The sequence below is a fragment of the Salvelinus sp. IW2-2015 genome, unplaced genomic scaffold (genome assembly GCF_002910315.2).
Source record: "Salvelinus sp. IW2-2015 unplaced genomic scaffold, ASM291031v2 Un_scaffold2354, whole genome shotgun sequence".
Lineage (NCBI taxonomy): Eukaryota > Metazoa > Chordata > Actinopteri > Salmoniformes > Salmonidae > Salvelinus > Salvelinus sp. IW2-2015.
In genome coordinates, this window is record NW_019943679.1 from 50,909 (window position 1) to 56,102 (window position 5,194).

Sequence of the window (5,194 nt, forward strand, 5' to 3'; positions counted from 1 at the left end):
ATCTATCTATCTATCTATCTACTATCTATCTATCTATCTATCTATCTATCTATCTATCTATCTATCTATCTATATATCTATCTATTATTATCTATCTATCTACTACTATCTATCTATCTATCATTATCTACTACTATTACTAGTATATTATTATTTTTTATATAATTATCTTGTTTCTATTATTCTATTCAATAATACTGTCCGTCACAGCAATCAAGATCAACAGTTGAGTTCTATCTGTCCTGCCAGAAGCCAATCAGATCAACAGTTATGAGTTTCTCCGTGTCAACGGGAACCGTGGAGACTGTCGTCAACACCAACGTGTTGGCTCCGCCCCTGATGTGCGTTCCGTGACCGTAGCTACGTGGAACAACTGGAGCCCTACGGATACGGCTGACGCTGAACGAAGACACCCACACACACACACTCACCAACACACCACACACACAACTTCATTTGCAAGATTTCCAAGAACATCGCTCTGTCATCATAGAAAAAAGTGAGGCTGGAGAGAGAGAGGAGAGAGAGAGAGAGAGAGAGAGAGAGAGAGAGAGAGAGAGAGAGAGAGAGAGAGAGAAGAGAGAGAGGAGAGAGAGAGAGAGAGAGAGACAGAGAAGAAGAGAGAGAGGAGAGAGAGAGAGAGAGAGAGAGAGAGAGAGAGAGAGAGAGAGAGAGAGAGAGAGAGGAGAGAGAGAGAGAGAGAGAAGAGAGAGAGAGAGAGGAGAGAGCGAGAGGAGAGAGAGAGAGATAGAGAGAGAGGGAGAGAGGAAGAGAGAGAGAGAGAGAGAGGAGAGAGCAGAGAGAGAGAGAGAGAGAGAGAGAGAGAGAGAGGAGAGAGAGAGAGAGAGAGAGAGGAGAGAGAGAGAGAAGAGGAGAGAGAGAGAGAGAGAGAGAGAGAGAGAGAGAGAGAGAGAGAGAGAGAGAGTATATCTGTGACAGTGAATTGATCTCACATTAATGAAAAGCATGTGATATATAGAGGGTGTAGCAAGTGTTTGTGTCTAACCCTGCTGCTGTTGTTGTTATGTGTCTCCAGATGACTTGTTGCCGTGTTCAGCTGACAGGGTGCTGGTCCAGAGCTGTTGCTGGCTGCTGGGTGTACTGCTGTCTCTCTGGGGCCTGCCCCCCCAATGACACACATACAAACACACTTCTCACAAAAACATCTGTAGAGTCCGAACGAATTTGACCCATCTATGAAAAGCTGAGACTCCAACAAACATGCACATGTAACCTGTTTTACTCACTAGAAATAAAAGAGTCGTTAGAAGGTAACGGGTTCGTTCTTCTACAGAGAAGATCATAGGAAAACCCAGAACATAGTGTCTATGATATTGTAATAAGCTCACATATTTGCTGTCACAAACTACAAACTCCACACAGTTGTCACCGACTAGATGGATTTTCATTTACCACTGAGCATTCTTACATACAGTACTTACATAATTCTTATAAATTCATTGTTGTGAGGTTTTGCTTGGAGGACCTTGTTTTCTTGATTGGCGTTTGAGATTAATATAAAACTCATGAATGCAACTGTTTCTGTCAAATTGCTTTGTGCTCTGTCTAGCACTGTTGTCCTGAAAAGAACATGGTAAAACACCTCAGTGTAAATATAGCGTCTGGAGATAAATTAAAGTACATTTTTGCTGGGGTCCATGGGCCTCATGATAACTTTATTCTGTAGGCCTGTTCATCTTCGTAACTGAACCTAGAACTGGAAAGTTAACCAATTGATAGTTTAATTAACCAACTGAACAATACTTGTCTGAAGGTAACCCAGTACCAGGATTAAATATTTATGGAAGTATATAAGTACTTTAGTGTCAACAACAAAAAAATTGTTAATTATGGGTAAAAAATATATATAATKATTTCCTCAGCTTTCTTCCAGTATATCTCTCAGATATAGAACAGACACTTCAAAACCGTATTCCTTTTGATATATTTTTTCACTATATGTTTGCCATGTATGATTATGTTGTTCTATGTGTTTCTATGGGCTAATAGCAGTAAGGCCAAATTCAATGTTTCATAAAAATATATAAATAATACAGGGGTCCTAAAATTCAGAATCAAATTACTTAACATGGTCGCTGGATTTTATAAACATTAATTATGATTGGCTAAGTAGAATCTAGGGTGTATAATTACGGTGTAACTACTGACTCAACTATATATTATTACGGTTGTAACTACTGACTCAACTATTATTATTTACCGGTTGTAACTTCTGACTCAACTACCTATTTATTACGGTGTAACTACTGACTCAACTATCTATTGATTACGGTGTAACTACTGACTCACTATCTATTATTACGGTGTAATACTGACTCACACTATATATTAACGGTGTAACTACTGACTCAACTATATATTATTACGGTGTAACTATTACTGACTCACTACTCATATTATTCGGTGTAACTACTGACTCAACTATATATATTAGGTGTAACTACTGACTCAACTATATTTATGTACGGTGTAACTATGACTCAACTATATATTATTACGTGCTCTAGTAACTACTGACCTCAACTATTATTATTACGGTGTAACTACTGACCTCAACTATATTATTATTATGGTGTAACTACTGACTCAACTATATAATATTATTATGGTGTAACTACTGACTCAACTACTATATTTAATTATGGTTAACTACTGACTCAACCTATATTTATTATGGTGTAACTACTGTCCACTATATTATTATGGTGTAACTACTGGCCACTCACATATATATTATTATGTGATGTAACTACTGGCTCCAACTAATATATTATTTATGGTGTAACTACTGATCAACTATTAATTATCTCATTATGATGCAACTACTTACTCAACATATATTATTATGGTGTATACTACTGACTCAACCTATATATTATTATGGTGTAACTACTGACTCACTATATCATTATTATGGTGTAACTACTGACTCACTATTAATATTATTATGGTGTAACCTACTGCTCAACTATATATTATTATGGTGTAAAATTTACTTCCTGACTCAACTATACTTATATATTTATGGTGTAACTACTGACTACAACTATATTTATTATGGTGTAACTACTGAGCTCAACTATATATTATATGGTGTAACTACTGACTCAACTATATCATTATTATGGTTGATACTACAGAATCAACTGATATATTACTTATGGTTGTAGTACTGACTCAACTATCAATTATTATGGTGTAACACTACCTGACTCAACTACTATATTATATGGTCTAACTCCTGACATCAACTATATATTATTATGGATTTCGTTGTAACTACTGAGCTCGCACTATATTTAAATATGGTCCTAACTACTGACTCAACTATATATTATTATGGTGTAACTACTGACTCAACTATATATTAATATGGTGTAACTACTGACTCAGCTACATATTATTATGGTGTTAATTTATATATTTGTATTTATTTATTTAACCTTTATTTAACTAGGCAAGTCAGTTAAGAACAAATTCTTATTTACAATGACGGCATACCACAAGGCAAAAGGCCTCCTGCTGGTACCGGGGTACGGATAAAAAATAAAAAATAGGACTAAACACATCACGACAAGAGAGACACCACATAACTTCATAAAGAGAGACCTAAGACAACAACATGGTAGCAACACAACATGACAGCAGCACTACATGGTAGCAGCATAAAACATGATACAGACATTAGGCACAGACAACAGCACAACGGCAAAAGGTAGAGACAAAAAATACATCACACAAAGCAGCCACAACTCTCAGTAAGAGTGTCCATGATTGAGTCGTTCAATGAAGACAGAAAAAACTGTCCAGTTTGAGGTTTTTTTGCAGCTCGTTCCAGTCGCTAGCTGCAGCGAACTGAAAAGAGGAGCGGTCCAGGGATGTGTMTGCTTTGGGGYCCMRRYACAYAATGTGACTGGCAGAACGGGTGTTGTATGTGGAGGATGAGGGCTGCAGTAGATATCTCAGATAGGGGGGAGTGAGGCCTAAGAGGGATTTATAAATAAGCATCAACCAGTGGGTCTTGCGACGGGTATATAGAGATGACCAGTTTACAGAGGAGTATAGAGTGCAGTGATGTGTCCTATAAGGATCATTGGTGGCAAATCTGATGTCCGAATGGTAATGAACATCTAGCTGCTCGAGCATCTTCACCTGCCAATCTATAAATTACGTATCAGTAATCTAGCAAGGGTAGGATGGCTATCTGAATCAGGGTTAGTTTGMCAGCTGGTGTAAATAGGAGGGATTACGACAGAGGAAAACAAGTCTAGATGTAACCTTAGCCTGCAGCTTTGATATGTGCTGAGAGAAGGACAGTGTACCGTCTAGCCATACTCCCAAGTACTTGTATTCGGTGACTACCTCAAGCGCTAAACCCTCAAAGGTAGTTAATCACACCTGTGGGAGAGATCCATTCTTCTTACCAAACCACATGACCTTTGTTTTGGGTGCTCAGAAACAAGGGTTAAGGGCCTCTACTTATCACCCTCCGGATCCGGATCCTCCTCATCAAAAAGAGCTGACTAGCATAGCCTAGCGTAACGGGAACAGGGATATCATTAATAAAATAAGTTTCATGAAATCACAAGTCCAATCAGGCAATATGAAAGATAAACATCTTGTGAACCAGCCATCGATTTACAGATTTTTAAAATGTTTTACAGCGAAAACACAATATGTATTTCTATTAGCTAACCACAATATGCCAAACACACACCGCATATTTTTCACCATGTTCCACCGCATAGTAGCTTCACAAAAACCGACAAAATAGAGATAGAAATTAGTCACTAACCAAGAAACAACTTCATCAGATGCACGTCTTATAACATGTTATACAATACATTTATGTTTGTTCAAAAATTTGCATATTTGAGGTATAATCGATAGTTTTACATTGCACGCACCATCAACAAATAAGCACCAAAGCAGCCAGAATAATTCATAAGAGAGCAACGTGAAATACTAAAATACTCATCATAAAACATTTATGAAAATACGATGGTGTACAGCAAATGAAAGATAAACCTCTTGTGAATTCAGCCAATATTTCCGATTTTTTAAGTGTTTTACAGCGAAAACACAATATAGAATTATATTAGCTTACCACAATAGCCAAACACAAAACGCATTTATTCACCGCAAGGTAGCTTTCGCAAAAACCACCAATATA

At 37.3% G+C, this 5,194-nt stretch overlaps 1 long non-coding RNA gene across 1 annotated transcript; it reads left to right on the forward strand.

The window, feature by feature from the left end:
* Positions 1-256: 256 nt before the first annotated feature.
* LOC112073759 (uncharacterized) lies at positions 257-1,536 on the forward strand. Its single transcript, XR_002894616.2, has 2 exons — positions 257-499; positions 1,037-1,536. It is a non-coding gene; the product is annotated as an uncharacterized lncRNA (long non-coding RNA).
* The last annotated feature ends 3,658 nt before the right edge of the window (positions 1,537-5,194 follow it).